General features: G+C 57.8%; 1 protein-coding gene across 3 annotated transcripts in view; it reads right to left on the reverse strand.

Moving 5' to 3' along the window:
- Positions 1–11703, reverse strand: part of CBFA2T3 (CBFA2/RUNX1 partner transcriptional co-repressor 3) — a 54321-nt gene extending 42618 nt beyond the window's left edge. For 2 of the 3 annotated variants that reach the window (XM_055551350.1, XM_055551347.1), the window contains exon 1: positions 11580–11703. The gene's annotated coding sequence lies outside the window, so the exon portion shown is untranslated. The remainder of the gene's footprint in view (positions 1–11579) is intronic. The other variant, XM_055551346.1, reaches the window with a different exon arrangement.
- Between the last annotated feature and the right edge of the window lie 6984 nt (positions 11704–18687).

The raw sequence follows: 18687 nt of genomic DNA on the forward strand, positions 1-18687 counted from the left end.
AGGCTGGGGGAGGGGCAGGTCCACCTATCCTTCTCCAGGGACCTCCCTACCTGGTCCCCTGGCCCCCCCCGTGAGGTGACAGCTGGGATGCCCAGGGGGACAGCAGCTGTGTCAGCTGATGGGGGATGGGCATACCACCAGGTGCCAACCTGGTTCCGTCCAGGCTCAGTGGTGACCCCAAAGCCTCGGTTTCCCTGGCATGCTGGGAAGGAAACACCTAATTTCTTAGTGGCTCCACAGGGGTGGGAGAAACGCCTCAACTGGGGAGACTGAAGCAAAGGTGACCCAGGGTGACCTCCACTGCCCTCCCCTCCTCTGCCCCAGACCAGTTCTGTGGGGTCTCCTTTCCCAGGGGCCTGTCCTGACCCCTCCACCCTGAAGCCTTCCATAATTCTTCCTGCAGGACCAGGGCTCCGGCCCCACCACACGGGCTCCTTATGCACGAGGAGTTCCCAGTCCTGGGCAGCCAGATGGAGGGGCAGAATCTGAGAGCCGGCACCTGGTGGTCTGTGCCGTGGAGTTTGGGGTGTCCTGGCCATGGCAGTCAGGGCTGTGCCCTCTCCTGTCTCCGAGCTGCCCATGGAGTGGGCCCTCAAGGAGCTTTTGTTTGCAAGTGAGCAGGGTCAGGTTTCAGCAAACGGCCCCGCAGAACCCTGGCCACCTCCTCTGTGCTCCCATGAGGGCACGACCCCGGCTGCCTCCCTACATGCCCTCACATAGGCAGGACCCTGGCTGTCCATCCCTCCGTGCCCCCACGAAGGCAGGATGCACGACCCGACTCCAGGGCTGGAGAGCAGATGAGATAGCTGTTTGTGGAACCAAATACAGCGACAGCTTGCAGGCAGGCGGGCCCTGCTGTTCAAACAGCACTCTCCCAGCACCTAGCGAGGGCGTCCCTGCAGCCGTGACCCTGGCATCACTGCCTGGAGATGGGGTGCTCACAGGTGACACATGTTCCTGCCTGCCCTGGGCCTCCTGTGTGTCAGGTGCCTGCCTGGGCTCTGAGGCAGCAGGGCCAACAGACAGAAGTCTTGCCCTCACAGACTGACCTTCTGGGGAGGAAACGTGGTAATGTGCAAAGAAGAGGGGGCGCTGAGGGCTGTGGAGACACAGGTGGGGGTGGGGATGGGGACTTCTAGGTGGGTTGGAGCAGGATGGTGGGAGCCACGTGGATGTGGGGCAGGACACACAGGCAGAGGGACCCTCCAGTCCCTGGGGTGCTGGGGACACAGCAAGGCAGGTGGGTCAGGATGAACATTTAGGGGGAGGGCTGTGTGGTCTTGAAGTCACTGGCAATCTGCCTCTGTCCCTGGAGGGGGCCTCTCTGGTTGACACATGGTGGCCCCAAACTACTTCCTCTGAGTTTGGGGGGGTGGGGAGAATGAAACCAGAGAACAGGTGCAGAATCTTGTTCATGCCAAGGACCTGGGACGCAGGTGCCAGGGAGATTCAGTAAATGTTTGTAGAACCAAACACAAGGACAGCTTGTAGGCAGACGAGCCCTGCTGTCCCAACCACCCTCAGGCTCCTGGCGGGGCGTCCTGCCAGCCAGTGACTTGGACAACTGCATGCTCCCCACCCCCACCTCCAGGCCAGGGTGTGGTCACTGTGGAAGGGGTGAGCTGACCCGGGGACGTGATACAGGGAAGCCAGGTGACCAGGGCAGGAGGCTTTTCATGTGAATTCATTCCTTGAAACCTGGAGGACAGTGACCTAAACTGATGACCGCTCAGCACAGCAGATGCTGTCCCAGGAGTGACCCCAAGAGAACTGAAAACACACACCCACCCAAGAAGGTGCTTGGGAAGGTTCACTCCAGATCATCCACTCTCACCAAAGGTGAAGTGGCCCAGCGTCCATTGACTGATGATGGACACACAAAATGTGCAGATCTGAGTCACTGAATCTCAGTCATTAAAAAGAAGGAGAGCAGTGACACATGTGACAACATGGACGGACCTCAGAAACATGGGACCAGCCTGCGGCAGCGCTAACTAGAAGGGTCCTGCCCCTCTTCCCAGGCGTGGTGATCTGTTCACCTGGGGGACTCACCCCGACAAGCGGGCAGGACAGCTTCTCCCTTGCTGACCCCAATCCAGCTGGGCTGGCAGGCCCAGGAAGGAAGATGGTGAGGCCAGACACTACCGGTCGGTGACCCGATACCTTCCAAGGCATGCCCCACATCCGGAGGCGCACCCTTCAGAGGCCAAGAGGAACCTAAGGATGGTCTCCCCTAATAACCTCCTGAACCAGGAGCCTAACTGGGATGATGTTTTGTGTGGTGTGAGGATTATCAGCCAGAAAGAGGTCCAGGCGGCAATGAAGGGACCTCAGACACTTTGAGACTCAGAGAAAAGCCTCCTGAACGCGGGGTCAGGTCCAGGACCTCATGACCACCCCGACCTGTCCCCTCCACTCTGAAGCCCCCAGGGCCATGCTGATCAGCAGGGCCAGGAGCTGTGCTGGTCCCTTACCAGGGATTGAATGATCACGATTGTGGAGATTTCAAAAAGGAGTTTTCACATTAACAGAGAGGAAACCGAGGCTCCAAGAAACCACATAATGTACTGCAGCTGAGGGTGAGCCTGTGGGCTGAGATTCCACCTGGGTGCCTGACACCCCAAATGAGGCTCTCCTATGACAAAGCCACACAGGTGTGAAGTGACAGGCATCCTGGGAAAGTCCTTATAGATGGCAGTGACAGGCATCCTGGGACAATCCATGCAGATGGTGACAAGTGTCCTGGGACAGTCCTTATCTGTGTGCAGTGACAGGCTTCCTGGGATAGTTGTGCAGATGGTGTTGACAAGTGTTCTGGGACAGTCCGTGCAGGTGGTGGTGACAAGTGCCCTGGGACAACCTTGTCTGTGTATAGTGACAGGTGGCCAGGGGAAGTCCTTGTCTGTGTATAGTGACAGGTGGCCAGGGGAAGTCCTTGTCTGTGTGTAGTGACAGGTGGCCAGGGACGGTCCTCGTCTGTGTGCAGAGACAGGTGACCAGGAACAGTCCTCGTCTGTGTGCAGTGACAGGTGGCCAGGAACAGTCTTCACCTGTGTGCAGAGACAGGTGGCCAGGGACAGTCCTTGTCTGTGTGCAGAGACAGGTGACCAGGGACAGTCCTCGTCTGTGTGTAGTGACAGGTGGCCAGGGACAGTCCTCGTGTGTGTGTAGTGACAGGTGACCAGGGACAGTCCTCGTCTGTGTGTAGTGACAGGTGATCAGGGACAGTCCTCGTCTGTGTGTAGTGACAGGTGATCAGGGACAGTCCTCGTCTGTGTGTAGTGACAGGTGGCCAGGGACAGTCCTTGTGTGTGTGTAGTGACAGGTGGCCGGGACAGTCCTTGTCTGTGTGTAGTGACAGGTGATCAGGGACAGTCCTTATCTGTGTGTAGTGACAGGTGATCAGGGACAGTCCTTTTCTGTGTGTAGTGATAGGTGGCCAGGGACAGTCCTTGTCTGTGTGTAGTGACAGGTGATCAGGGACAGCCCTTGTCTGTGTGTAGTGACAGGTGGCCGGGACAGTCCTTGTCTGTGTGTAGTGATAGGTGGCCAGGGACAGTCCTTGTCTGTGTGTAGTGATAGGTGGCCAGGGACAGTCCTTGTCTGTGTGTAGTGATAGGTGGCCAGGGACAATCCTCGTGTGTGTGTAGTGACAGGTGGCCAGGGACAATCCTCGTGTGTGTGTAGTGACAGGTGGCCAGGGACAGTCCTTGTCTGTGTGTAGAGACAGGTGGCCAGGGACAGTCCTTGTCTCTGTGTAGTGACAGGTGGCCAGGGACAGACATCATGTGTGTGTAGTGACAGGTGGCCAGGGACAATCCTTGTGTGTGTGTAGTGACAGGTGGCCAGGGACAGTCCTTGTCTGTGTGTAGTGACAGGTGGCCAGGGACAGTCCTTGTCTGTGTGTAGTGACAGGTGGCCAGGGACAGTCCTTGTCTGTGTGTAGAGACAGGTGGCCAGGAGAGTCCTTGTCTGTGTGTAGTGACAGGTGACCAGGGACAGTCCTTGTCTGTGTGTAGAGACAGGTGGCCAGGGACAGTCCTTGTCTGTGTGTAGTGACAGGTGGCCAGGGACAGTCCTTGTCTGTGTGTAGTGACAGGTGGCCAGGAGAGTCCTTGTCTGTGTGTAGTGACAGGTGGCCAGGGACAGACATCATGTGTGTGTAGTGACAGGTGGCCAGGGACAGACATCATGTGTGTGTAGTGACAGGTGGCCAGGGACAGTCCTTGTCTGTGTGTAGTGACAGGTGGCCAGGGACAGTCCTTGTCTCCTTGTAGTGACAGGTGACTAGGGACAGTCCTTGTCTGTGTGTAGTGACAGGTGACCAGGGACAGTCCTTGTCTGTGTGTAGAGACAGGTAGCCAGGGACAGTCCTTGTCTGTGTGTAGTGACAGGTGACTAGGGACAGTCCTTGTCTGTGTGTAGAGACAGGTGGCCAGGGACAGTCCTCCTGTGTGTGTAGTGACAGGTGGCCAGGGACAGTCCTTGTCTGTGTGTAGAGACAGGTGGCCAGGAGAGTCCTTGTCTGTGTGTAGTGACAGGTGACCAGGGACAGTCCTTGTCTGTGTGTAGAGAAAGGTGGCCAGGGACAGTCCTTGTCTGTGTGTAGTGACAGGTGGCCAGGGACAGTCCTTGTCTATGTGTAGTGACAGGTGGCCAGGAGAGTCCTTGTCTGTGTGTAGTGACAGGTGGCCAGGGACAGACATCATGTGTGTGTAGTGACAGGTGGCCAGGGACAGTCCTCCTGTGTGTGTAGTGACAGGTGGCCAGGGACAGTCCTTGTCTGTGTGTAGAGACAGGTGGCCAGGGACAGTCCTTGTCTCTGTGTAGTGACAGGTGACTAGGGACAGTCCTTGTCTGTGTGTAGTGACAGGCATTCAGGGATAGTCTTTGTCTATGTATGCATGAGCTGGGTCACCCTTCCCAAGTGCTCATGGGGTCACCGTGCAGCTGGGCTGGGACGCATTGGTGGGATCTGGTACAACATGCACTGCTGCAGCCGTCAGAGTGTGGACGTCTAGACGGGTCACATGGCTCCTCTATGAGTGTCCTGGGCAGCTGCCCTAGGGACAGTCAGGGAGATCACACATCCTCCTTCTGCCTGGTTTTCACAGCCTTGCACACATACTTACCTGCCCCGTGTGCATCCCCTCATGTGCACACTCACACACAGGGCTCCCATGGAAGGTGATATCCACTGTGGTCCCTGGAGTGAGCTGCTCCCCTCCTCCAAGGGACCTTCCTGCAGCTGCCCTGCCCCCTCTCTGCCACCAAGCAGAGGGAAAGGCAGGGCACTGGGAAGAACAGCTTTTCATGAGTAAGCGCCCTTGCTTCAGACCATTCTACCAACACCCAGACCTTTGGACACAGTGGGGGGCTTCTCCACCTGTCCTGGGGGCTCAGGCTCAGTCTGCAGAGCTGGGGGGCACCTGCTTCTCCTAGACATGGCCTCACCCTCCGAGATACCTGTGTCTGGATGTCGCCTCTTCCTGGCCCTGTCCCCCTTCACCTGTCCCCCAGGACCATCTTCTCAAAATGCAAACCTGATCAGCTCCCACCACTCAGCTCCACTCAGGGGCCTTCCCTGGGCCCTGGAGACTCCAGGGACGAAGGCCAGAGTCCTGCCCAGGTCCATCAGCCCCACGGTCCTCCAGTTTGGTCCCGGCCCCTCCTGTTTGTGGTCGGTCACCTCTACACGGTCGTCCCCAACTACATGTCTCAGAGACGCATGCCTGCACCCCCAGGGCCACCACGGAGCCTCTCAGCAGAGCTGCCATTGGGGAACTCTCTGTGCCCTCGCCCTGCTCTGTCTGACATGGTAGTCACCAGCTAACGAACAAGACTGTTCGGAACTCAGACTCAAAGCAAATGTAAAACACAGTGGAATTTCAAAGTGTTTTTTAAAAAGATCTCAATACTTAAAAAAAAAATCAACTACATGCTGAGATAACAACATTTTGGAGACACCAGGTTAAATAACACATATCACTAGAATCATGTGGGTTTCCTTCTTTTCTCCTTTTTCTCCACGTGGCCACAACCTTAAGTGGCACATGTCTGCTCTGCCTGGGCACGGCTCACCAGGCCATGTAGGCTGATGCATCCCGGGAGAAGCTGCCCTTCAGAGCATCTCCTGTGGTCACAGTCTTGGGGGTCCCAGGGTGCACATGGCAAGTCCCACCCAGTAATAGCTACTCGGATCACAAGCCAAGCAAACAAGCTGCAAACTGCTGAAAGCCTCTGAATGGTTCAAGGTGACACCGTGTGTAGAGAGTCTGTCTCAGAGCACGGGGACTCCCTGTCTACACACAGTTGGACTCCAGGGAGCTATCTGGGCAAAGACCACATGGGGGGACAAGACCAGCGGTCGGTGGGCCATATGGAGAGGGTCTCAGACCCCCAACCTGAGCCTTCACAAGTGGGGATCTGCCACAGGTAAAAGGAATACCTGCAGGGCTGCCCGGTCCAGTGCGGGCTCCCAGGGGCGTGGCAGATGGGGTCACTGCAGGGCGGTGTCGTCCTGTCCCCTGCCTGGAGACAGGCGCCTGGTGGGGTAAGGCAGGACTGCTCTTCGTGGGAGTGAAAGGGACCACACGCCCTTCGCTCTCCTGCCCCGATGTTCTCCGCAGCGGCAGAAGGGCCTCTCTCGCACAGCCAGGAGCGCAAGTGTCAGCACACGAACGGCTACCCTTCCCACCACCCTGCACACAGCCAGCTGGATGCGGAATGCTGCCCTCCAGCCCACTCTGACTCCTCAGAGGCAGGGAGGGGGGGAGGAAAGCCCTTGGTTCACTGAGCTCACGAGTCTGGCAGGGCTGAGTGGGGCTGGGGAAGCCCAAGGCCCCCAGGAGAAGTCACAACAGCCACCTGGAGACTCAGGTATAGGGAGAAGACGGAGGTTCCTGAGTCAGAATCCCACCTCTGCCACCAAGTAGCTGTGGGATGCAGTTTCCCACTGGGCCCCAGTTTCCCCTGTGAACTGGGAGGGGTGGAGTGGAGCATGGTCCCTGGGGACCCTCAGGTCCTGTGCTCTGAGCTGTGTCCCCAGCATGGGGATGGGGTCAGCAGGCACAAGGGTCTGGGCTCCACTGAGGACACAGCCTGTCTCTCTGGACCTGGGGCAGGAGGACACGGGGGTGGGCTGGAATCAGAGCAACAGGGTGTGACATGGAGCTGCCCGACACTCACACCCACCAGTGAAACCCAGGATGCACTGAGTGTCCCCCAGAGAAGGCCTGTGACAACCACATCTAGAGCCACCTGTCAGTCAGATACATAGGACCATCCACCCTCCTCACAACCCCAAGAGGGAGGGGCCAGTGAGACTGTGTTTAGCATCGAAATAGATTCAGAGAGGATGAGTGGTGTGCTGAGGGTCGCACAGCCACCACCAGGAGGGGAATCAGGCTCCAAATCCCAGCAGCTCAGAGAAGCCAGGTGGTGTCCCTCCCCCTCCCTCTGCCCACAGCCTGGACACACAGGGCAGAAGCTCCTCAAACTGTGTGCGAGCTACAGCCTCCTCTGGTCCTGAACACCCGCACTTCTCCAGCCTCTCAACATGCTCCCCGCCTGCCTGTCAGAGGGGCCACTGCAGCCGGAAGCCTCTCCTTTCCTCCCTGGCTTCACTCTGGATTTTCTGGGTCCTCCCGGGTTGGGACCACCAGGTAAACACTTCCTGTGGGCCCCACGCGTGGCCTGGGGCCTCCAGGTGCATAGGGAGCTCCACAGCCCTGCCCCGGCAGCTGTGACTCCTGCCCTACCCCCGCTGTGGACTTTTCTCTGCCCAAGTAAACAGAAGGCACTCAGGGCCGGACATCCTCCCAAACCTCCTCCCGCCACGTCCACCATGCTCCAGCCTCAGGGGAAGTGGGGGATCTGAGCACCCAGGCCCCGGGGAGGCTAGACGCATCCGTGGACAAGGAGTGGGGTGGCTGGGAGCCTGTGGGTGGACAGTCGATCAGGGCTGCGGGCGCCCCGGCCCCAGGAGGCAGCTTTCTTATCACAGCCAAATGCATCTTTGCTTTCCTTCCTGCCGACATCTGGCCCCTGGAGCGTCCCCGGTTACAGCGAGCAGAAGTCCCAACGTCTGTTTTATTGCCAAAGGTCATCGGAGGCCCCACTCAGCCATCAGCCCATGCCCCGTGCGTGCTGTGAATTCAGAAGCGAGAACTGGGAACCCACGACTCACTTTCCTTGTCCCAAGTTTCCATCCTGAGCACCAGGCCTCTGCCTAGGTCTTTCCACTGAGGCTACAAGGGTGACACCAGCCCAGAGTTTGCTTCCAGAAACCAAGCTCTTGCTGCCATTGTGGTCCTGGAACAGGGCCAGGCCGCCTTCTCAACACAGCAGACAGCTCCAGGGGTCTGTCCACCCCCTGTGCCATGGGAGCAGCACCCATCTCTCGTGAGCCTCTCCCGGCCTCAGTGTTCCCATGTGGAGAATGGGACGGCAAGGGTGCCCACATTCAGGGTTGTCCTGAGGTCAAATGAGGGGCAAAGCCTGCAGCCAGCCTGGGAGCTGTTGTTGGGGCTGCGTGACAATGACTCTGCCCCCTGCCTGGGTGACCCTGTGTCCAGTGACACAGCCATGGGTGACAAGCGCCTTCCAGGTCAGTCCTGTCCAGTAAGTCCGATTGTGGCCACATTCCTGCATTTACCAGTTTCAGAGTTCAGGATCCTCCTCCACCTCCCACCCCCACCCTCCCAGGTCTGGGAAGTGACAGTAGCTGCCCGACAGAATGTTATGCCTGGATACCCTGTTGAAACAGCCAGACAATGGCCAATGCTGTCGAGAGGTCCTTGAAAGGACACCAACCCCCTAAGCTCCTACCCTGGGTGGTGGGAAGGGGAGGGGGCTGGCCTCAGGCCTCTGCAACCCAAACAAGGCAGAAGGTGCTCATCTTCCCGGCCCTGATCCCCGGGGCCCCTAGCCCCAGGGAGTGCCCTAGGTGTCAATTACTGTGCCCACGTGCCAGAGTCTGTGTCCAGGTGACAGTGCTGACATCTGGGGCACTAACCCCTTGTCAGCGCCCAGCAGGCGTGGGAGGAATCCTTACAGGCAGGCAGGGGGCCAGGCCCACAGGCACGGATGCCAGGAGGCTGCTGTCTGGAGGGAGCACCAGGGCTCCTCTCGTGGGATCAACAGCCTGCACGTCCCTGGGCATCTGTGAAACAGGGAAAGTCCCCCCATGGGCTGTCCTGCAGACTCGGGGTGGTGAGTTCGAGCGCAGAGCCTGGCTAGAAAATGCCCCGGGGTGACTTGTGCTGCTGGGGGCTGGAGAGGAACCATGCACCTGAGAGCCATGCCACAGGCAAGATGGAGCTGCCCCATGGAAGCGCCTGTTCCCTCCTCAGAACAGCACTCATTTAGCACCTACTGTGTGTGAGCTCTCCAGCACACCCCTGTTTTGGATTCTGAGCACACACGTGTCTGCACACCACCACCCCCCCCCCACACACACTGATAGGTGAGGAAATTCAGAAGAGCTGAATTCAACCACCATCCCGCAGGCCCAGGAGGAATCAGCCAACCCAAACACAACTGGACAGAGGAGGGAGGCCGCCGAGAGTGCCAGGGCACTTCCAGGTAGTAGAGAAATGTCTCCTTGGATGCCAGCGGCCCTCCCTGACTGCCCAGGAACCAGCAGCGCTCAGAGCCAGCCCCCTCTGCCCCTAGGGCAGCCTCACGGGCTTGGATCCTGCGGATTACTGACCCAGCCTGCCGGCGTCTCCAGATCCTTGCGTAGGAAGGAAAATTAATTTCTTCCAGTCATGCAGAAATGAAAATATGTGCAGCCAAATCAGAGAGATTTCCTGGAGCTGGTAACTCAGTTACGTGGATCACCTGGTGACAGAGGGAGGACTGGCAGGTGGCCTGGGCACCCCCGGGGGGTCCCAGAGGAGGACCTCCGCCGCGTATCCGCCAGCTCGCTGGCCTGAGGGGGAGGTGCCCTGGGTGGGCCTGTAAGAAACGTCCCCTCCCCCAGTCACACACGGATCGAGGCAGCTCAAGAGAGAGCCGGATTCTGCCAGAAAACTGGTCCTAATGTGACATTCCCTCCCACCCAAGTCCGCCTAGCTCTCGGGAGCCCCGAGTGCCACATCTGTTCCTGCACTCAGCACCCCTCCCCTCCTTGTCCCTCGCACGTACGAGGGTGGCTCAGCCACACAGCTCCACGCAGCCCGGCTCTTTACGGACCGGGCTGTTGGCTGCACAGAGCAGAACCCTCTGCCTCCCGGGGGTCTCCAAGCAGAGGACAGAGGTGGGGGTTGGGTGACACACAAGACCCTCCTGTCCATCACAGAGCCAGCCCTCTGTGGATGTGCCCTGCCCCAGAAAGGATGCCCCCAGGGCCCCAACCTGAAGAAGTTTCTCAAACCTTGTGACAACTTGGGAGAGCAACGCAGGGACCCAGAATAGCTGCCCATCCTCTGCCGCTGGCCAACCCCTGTCCTTGGAGGGCGGCCGCCCTGGGAACCTCCTGTTTCTGGGTCCAGGGAGGAAACACACGCCCAGTTAGACATAATGATTTGGCATCCTGGCTGCCGGTCAAAGTGGGGGCCTGACTGTTGCTCAGATCACCCCAGACAGAAGCACAAGATCTCTGTTCTCAAAGGAAATATTTTTCTCCCTGGCCTCTACAACAGGCCAGAGGTCAGCCAGCCTCAGCCCCAATGCTGGGGAATACAGTTATCCTGGAGGGGAGGTTGCAGGGGTCTGGCACTCCTCTGAGCACACACACAGTTTGCGGGGGGCCGGAAGGAGGGACAGCCTGAGGCTGTGTGTTCAGAGCCGGCGGCTCAGAGTGTGGCTTGCCACCAGCCCTGCTGCCTTCTGCTCCACGTAAGCCCGTCTAGGGCTGAATTTCCAGCCATCTGTCCCTCCACGTCGGCTCACACCTCCCTCCCTGCCGTTCCCACAGCCTGGCTCTGGGCCTGCCCAACATGCAGATGGACGGTTCCCAAAGCCTGTGAGTGGGACCGCTGCCACCGGGCTTTGCCCGAGGCCCCGGAGCTGACAGGATCCAGGGGCTGTTATTTAAGATCTTCTCCCCACCCTGGGAGCCGGGGCAGGACATCCCCCAGGGCAGTCTTCACCCCAAAAAATGTTCAATGCCTCTGCGCTGGGCGGCATGTCCAAGGACCAAAACAAGAAGGGGAGGGGCTAGAGGGAGCTCTGGCCCGCCTCCCCAGCCAGGCCACAGGCACGTCCATCTCTTCTAGGGTCACCTCCTGTACCCCCCGACTGGTCCCCTGTCACCTGGCCTGGCCCCTCTTTGTCAGGAAGCACAGGCAAAGCAGGGGAACCCGCAAGACTCCCCACCTTCCACACGCAGGTCCCACCTTAGGTCTGACCACACCCCCAGCAGGTCAAGCTCCGGCTCACCTGGGGGGTGGTCAGTGGGCGGGCGCTGAGTGGGCTGGCCCCACCCCGCTGTGGGCTCCAACTTTGCAAAGTGGGGAGGGGGTCCCCGGGAGGCCTATGCACTCTGTGCAGCTTCAAGGAGACCCCGGGACAGCAGCCACGGATGGAGTCGAGTGACAGCGGCGGCAGCGCGGACGGACGGACGAGGCACTTACGGTCCAGAGGTCCGGTGGACCGGAGGCGATTGCACTCTCGCGACCCGGTTCTTGAAGTGGCTTTTCCTTCGAACTCGGTCCCTGCCTCCGTAACTTGGGGGCAATCCGCGCGCTGTCTTCTGGCGCCGACCACACTCAGGCGCGAGGCGGGGCCGCTGCGCGCGGGGCGGCCGCCCGGGCCATCCCCAGGCGGGTCTCCGGCCGCTCGCTCCGCCCGCCGGCCGCCCGCGCGGGAACAAAGCGCGCACGCCGCCCCGGGCGGTCTCCGGCCTCCTCTGCCCGCGCCGGGTCCAGCCGCCGTGCCTTTGGCTCGAGGGCGCCGGCTCCGGCTGCCGCGCGCTCGCCCGAGCGTCTCACGGGGCTCCGCGGCCCCCGCCCCGCGCGCCCCGCCTCCGCCTCCTGTCCCCCGCCGCCGCCGCTGCGCCACCTGCCTCCCGCCCGGCGCCCATCGCGCTCAGCTCCGCCCCGGGGCGCCGGGCTCCGTGCGGGGCCGGCGCGGGAGAGTGGCTCCGCCCGCCGCCGCCCCAGCCACTCGGGCGGTCGCGGACCCCGGGGCGCGCCCTGAGAACTCGGCCGAGGGCGCGGGCCAGCCGCGGGGGCCAGAGGCTCTAGAGCGCAGCCGGCGGCCAGCAGCTCTGGTGCGAGTGTGAGGGCCGCGCGGGCGGGTGTGAGTCGGAAGAGCGCGGGTGCGCGGGGTGCCGGGGTGGGCGCGCTGTGCTGTGTGGAGAGAGACGCGCGCCGCTCGGTGGGGAGGGATGCCCGTGAAGGGAGCGTGGGGGCCGCGGAGCCGGGAGCGCAGAAGGTGCGGGAAAGCGGGGTGGCGTGCTGGGACGCACGGGCGCCGGGGCGGGGGCGGGTGTTAGTGTGGGTGCCGTGGGCGGGGAGCGCGGGGTGCCGTGAGGAAAGCCGTGAGGGTGCTTTGCAGGGAGCGCGGGAGGCGCGCCGGCGGGCCCCTCGCCCGTGCCCACCCCCGCCGGCTCTTCAGGCCGCGCCCTGGGCGGCCGGGTCGGGGCCCGGAGCAGAGCGCGCCGCCGCGCACACCCACCTCGGAGCAGTCGGCGGCGCCCGCCTCGCAGTTTTACGGCCGCGGCGTCTGGAGTCCGGGAGGGAGGAGAGCAGCAGGCGCCCCTCCTCCGGCCGCCGCACCCCCTCCACCCCCGCAGCGTGGGCCGAGCAGGGGCCGCCTCCGCGCGCTGCCGGCAGGGGGCGTCCTCCCGCCGCGCCCTGTTCTCAGTGCCTGTGGCCTCGGGCCCACGCTGACCCAGTTACCCGCAGGAGTGCGGGGACACTGGACCCGGGCCCACAGCCTCTGGCCCGGGGCGTTTGCATGTGCTCTGCGTTATCTGCATCCCATTCGCTTAATTTCAGCCTGCAGGACTGCCCCAGCCGCTGCCCTGGCCTCTGTGCGCCCCCTTCTCCCTGCCTTGCAGCCCTCACCGTACCTCATCCCCCGCACCTGTTTGCCTCTTTCCCTAAAGTGCTTTGCAGTATATCTGATGCATCTACCCGGTTAGTACATTTTGGTTAAATCGGTGCCATTCCCCCTTTTCGCCTCCCCCAACCCACACAGACTGTTTCCTCGAGACAAGCTGGGGGTCCCAGGGTCCGGTCTTAGGAGACAGAGGGTCCAGAACTTGGAACAGCAGAGCCCTGATCTGCATCTCATTTGGCATAAATCTGCATGTGAAAGTCCAAGGTCCCCAATTCCCAAGTTCAAAAATACAGCAGTATGCCAAAAAACACCATTCTCTTTGAGTGGGCTCCACCCCCACCCCCACTCCCATCACTGGGGCGAGTTGGGCAAAGAAAGCCAGTGGAAACACAATGCAAGGCTCTGGGCAGGGGGTCATCCCTGCCTCACCCTCGTGGCCACTCCCAGGGGCACTGGACAGAGTCTCCCGGTGTGTGGCCCCTGCCAGTCCCTGACCTCCTGCATCTCTATCCTTGTGGAAATAAGAGAAGTGTGGTGAAGAATTACTTGGAACACAAGTTTCTGGCATCTCCCTTCCCCTGACTTTCCGAATGTGATCAGGTGTGGACCCCTCCTGTCCCAGGGGAGAGCAGACGGTCCTGAACTTGTGTGTGGAGATGACAAATAGATTTAAGAAATTAGATCTGGTAGACAGAATGCCTGAAGAACTATGGACGGAGGTTCATAACACTGTACAGGAGGCAGTGACCAAAACCATCCCCCAAAAAATGAAATGCAAGAAGGCAAAGAGTTGTCTGAGGAGGCCTTACAAATAGATGAGGAAAGAAAAGAAGGGAAAGGCAAAGGAGAAAGGGATGCAGAGTTCCAGAGAACAGCAAGGAAAGATAAAGCCTTCTTGGGTGAACAATGCAAAGTAACAGAGGAAAACAATAGAATGGGGAAGACTAGAGATCTCTTCAAGAAGATTGGAGATACCGAGGGAACATTTCATGCAAAGATGGATCACAGAAGAATGTGGATTTAAAAGTAAGCGTCCCAGACTTTACACACCAGGGTTCATTGATACCAGCTCCCTTACTTCATGGACTCTGAAGCACCACTGATGTTAAGATTCTCCTCATTTCATGCACCACTAAGAAAAGAGAATGCTCTCCTGGTTATAATCCTAAGATGCCTCTAGGTTTCAGAGATGTTAACAAGCCACCAGTGGGCCAGGTGGGGCATTGAGCAGCAAGCAGACACCCCGAAGCCCACATTGGTGCTCTCAACCGGGCAGGGAGGTGGACCGACTGACAAGCACCGAATTCTCACAGAGCATTAGCAGAAGCCGGGCCCAGCCTAGGGCCCGCTGCATCTCATCCCCTGAAAACAGCACATGGTTGTCAGTTCTTTGTGTTAAATTGCCAGTTGCAACGTCACTGATTTAAGCAGGGTATTGAACACTACTGGAGATGTGGCAGATCTCAAAACACCAGGAATAAAACAGCAGTCATCAGCGACCACACGCTCAGGCCCCGAGCCAGCCCAAAGGCTCCGGAGTTTCTGCCTGGGAGGATTGAGGCCTGCACTGAGTGGTCACAGGGACAGCCAGGCCAGTTTGACCTCGTCAACAGTCATGGTGAGTCATGGCAGAAGCTGTTAGTCACACTGAGGAGGAGGGTTTGCTGACGGTGGGCACTGAGCTGAGCACTTAACTCTCCCTCAGCTATCAGGCAGATGTTCCTGGAGCCCCCACATTACAGGTGGAGGGACAGAGGCTCTGAGCGGCTGCATGGGTGGAAGCTGAATGCTTTACATCCTCTACCCTTTGGGCTCCCTGTTGCCTCCCCTGGGTTGGTTTCTCAAGCTGGAAGTGGCCTCAGCACAACCCCTGGGTCTTTGGCAAAGCTGAAGTCCCACCATGCCAGTTCAACCTGGGCATCCAGCCACTGCAGACCACTTGTCTGTAAAAATAATTCTGGGACTTCCCTGGTAATCCAGTGGCTAAAACTCCACACCCCCAATGCAGGGGGCCCATGTTCCATCCCTGGTCAGGGAACTAGATCCCACATGCTGCAGCTAAAGATCCTGAATGCCACAAGGAAGATAGAAGATCCCATGTGTGGCAACCGAGACCCTGTGCAGCCAGATAGGTAAATATTAGAAGAAGACAAAGTAATTCTGAGTGATGACAGACTTCCTCAAATACATTTCTGTTGTACGTAGAAATCTTCATCAGAAGTTTAAATAGTTGCCAAGAGGATAAAATCTGCCGCACCGTTAAGCACGGATATTTCAAAATAAAAGAGAATATGCTGGTCTCGTAGTGATAGCCTTTTGATAGCCATCCTTGTCCATTTAAAAATCCACAAACTAAATCTTCTTTAACATCTGAATTTTCACCAACTTCCAAGCTGACACAATGAGCTTTTTAGATACAATATCAAAAGCATGATCCAGGAAAGAAAAATTGGGTCAGTTGGACTTCATTAAAATTTAAAACTTCTGTGAAAGATACTATTAGAATGAAAAGACAAGCCACAGAATGGAAGAAGATATTTGCAAGACACACACCCAATAGAGCACTGTTTTCCAAAATGTATAAAGCCTCTGCTTCTCTGACAACTGACTTTTCACATAGCCCCTTCCCCCTTGCTGTATGTTTCCATTCTGCCCAACAGAATTTTGCCCTAGTTTCAGTTTGAAATTATTTAGATTCCTGTATCACACAAAACTATGTAAAGACATCGGGATCTCAAGATTTAAACATTCTCTTGTGTTCAAGTTTGTCTTCTAGATTGGGTCATTGTTTTAATTACAAGTGGTATGTAGCTGATACAAATAATGTGAATTTATTACCCATTTTGAGAATTATTAAACATAAAAGGTAATTTTTTTTTATTAGAAATGCCTAATAAATGGGCAGGTTTTTTGGAGTAGTTTGTGTATCCACCCATACATATTCCTTATTTCCAAGAAAAGAAGGAGTACAACACAAATCCCATTCCTATACAGATTTTTACTGTGCAACTGTAAGAAGTCCCAGTTACACAAGTAAACAGATCAGCAGAGGATGAGATGGTTAGATAGCATCATTGACACAGTGGACATGAATCTGAGCAAACTCTGGGAGATGGTGAAGGACAGGGAAGCCTGGCGTGCTGCAGTCCATGGGGGTCACAAAGAGTCAGACACAACTGAGCCGCTAAACAATGAAAGGTTTGTGTGCTCTCGTGACACCACCGTGGCCTCCTTCCATTAGTTTTCTGCCCCGGACCTCAGGGTGACCAGTCACAAGAATGATTTTTAAGGACTGTCAGCTGACAAATTCATGGGCCTCTGTCAATTTTGTGGCAAGGAGTGGAAACGGTCTGAATTGCAAGATGTTTGCTGCAAGCAGGGAGACAGAGAAGCATCATGGGTAAGCCCAGCAGGGGATACTGACCTTTTTTGGGGAACTGAGAGAGGGGTGACTATGCAAAGAGAGCCGGGAAGAGGGGCTGCACCAGGGCCCAGGTGGGCAGCGTCCTGCCCTGGCCATCAACTGAGCTGGTGTGGGCACCAGATTCTGTGGCTTTAAGTCAACCACAAAGACAGGGAAAGAGCCTAAACAGAAAGAGTCTTAGGCTCCAGCAGGAAGCTGCCTGGACCCGGCGGCATCTCTCGGTTCCCCAACCCACCCGGATCTAAGGGTGGCTCCTCTTGCAGAAGGGGAGGCTCACTTAGAGCTCCAGGCAGACACAGCAGAAGGGCCAAGCAGAAGCGCCGTGGAGGTCATCCTGTGTGCCTGGCATCAGGGCTGCAGAGTGCAGCTGTGCAGGGTCCCAGCAGACAAGCAGGGAAGGCAGGTGTGGCTGTACTGGGGGGCAGAGGTGCCTGACTTCATGACCCCAAAGACAGCTCTACCTGTCACCAAGGGGCTCTGTCAACCACATCTGAAACACCTTCTTGGGGTTTCCATGGAGAACACTGCCTGCCTGGGCCTTTGGCCCACCACCCCACTGTCTCTCACCTCCTCTTCCACCTTCCAGGCACAGCACCAACTCCCCCGCCCCCACTTTAGGTCTCCATCCTGACATGCCCACGATCCCTCCAGGACTCCAGGATACCGCCCAGCACTGGACCCTGCCCAGCCAGCCCCAGCCTTTCTGCAGGTTCATAAAGAAGCTCATTCTTGGCTCAGACGTGAGCCTATGACCCACTCCAGTCAATGGGATGTGCAGAGAAGGGGTTCTGGGGACTGTCCTGGCTCTCACGTGCCAAGAGGAAGCTGCTGTGTCCTTGCTCCGGGCACTGCTGTGTCTGGAGGGGGCCTGTGGCCAGCACCGAGGGTGATGCTGATGCAGGAGTGGGTCAGACAGATGGAGAGGATGGGGCCCGTCAGAGCATTGTTCAGCTGCTGAATCAACCTGCAACCTGTTTTGTCCCTGAAACCCACCCTGATTCTGGAACTCTAGTGCAATAATACACTTCCTATTGTTCAAGCTGGTTTTACTGAGTCTGCTTCTTGCAATGAAACACAACTGACTCTATGCCTTACTTTTTAGGCAGTCTTGATCTCAGCCATCTGAGGGCTGCTTTGGCTTATTAAGTATCACCCTTGATGCAGAGGGTCTGAAATTTAATGTACATTAGGATCACCTGGAGTGACTGTGAAAATGAAGTCTCCTGGGATGGGGACCTGAGAGGCATCAAAAGACTCCCCTCAGTGGTTGCGATAAGTCACATTCTAACCCAATATTTTAAAATATTAGAAATAATGACAAAATCCGTGTGAGCAAAGTATCAAAACTTTAAATAAAGATGAGATCACCATTACTCATGTCTCCCTTTGGGTCAGGCTCCAGAGCCCCCATGGCTGGCTCCTTCCCCAAGGTGGGATTAGAAGGGCGGGGCATTAATCAATTACCAACCCACCATTTCCACCATGTGATGCTGGGGGGCTGGGGGTGGGCTAAGGCCACACTGTGGGAAACAGGACCCCAAAGCAGTCTCAAGTCATGCACAGGCAGGCTTCCCATGGATCAGGCCTTCCCTTTAGGTGGGGTCAGTTTGGCAGGTGGGCTGCCTAAATCAACTCCTCCCTGGATTCTGGGAATGAGAGACAGGCTTTGGGAAATGGGGCACTGTCTTATTTGGTTCCCCCAGAGGGTGTCTGGTCAAGGCCAGGAGGCAGGGCAGGGAAGTGGGAGGGAGGGAACCAGCAGCAGTCCACCCAGGGTCAAAGAGGTGGGAGGACACAGATTTATGCAGCAGCTCCTGCCCCTTCTTGCGGGGTTGTTCCAGAGACCCTCACCCCGCCTGTGTCCTCCCTGGCAGGCGCAGAGGGAACACAGATGAGGGTGGTGAGAGCTGATGGTCGCAAGCCAGTTGGTGTGCGCAGAAGCGGGGACAAGGGAATGTGGGCGTGGCTGGGAGTGGGCGGGGCCGAGCAGGGACTGACGACGTGGGCGGGGCGCAAGGACAGCTGCCCACTGAGCAGAGAGGCTGGATGGACCCCCGCCAGGCTGGATGGACTCCGTACTCTTCCATGGGTCTCCCTTCACTTGACCCAGGGCTCCTCAGAGTCCTGGAGTCCTGGGAGATGCCTCTGGGGACTCGCAAGCACTGACTCCAAGTCACTGTTTTTATCTACACCAACCTTTGTCAGATGGTGGCCACCTTGTGAGAATTGGGAAGACAAGTTCTCCAGGCAAA

Source organism: Bubalus kerabau, chromosome 17 (genome assembly GCF_029407905.1).
Source record: "Bubalus kerabau isolate K-KA32 ecotype Philippines breed swamp buffalo chromosome 17, PCC_UOA_SB_1v2, whole genome shotgun sequence".
NCBI classification, from domain to species: Eukaryota; Metazoa; Chordata; class Mammalia; order Artiodactyla; family Bovidae; genus Bubalus; species Bubalus kerabau.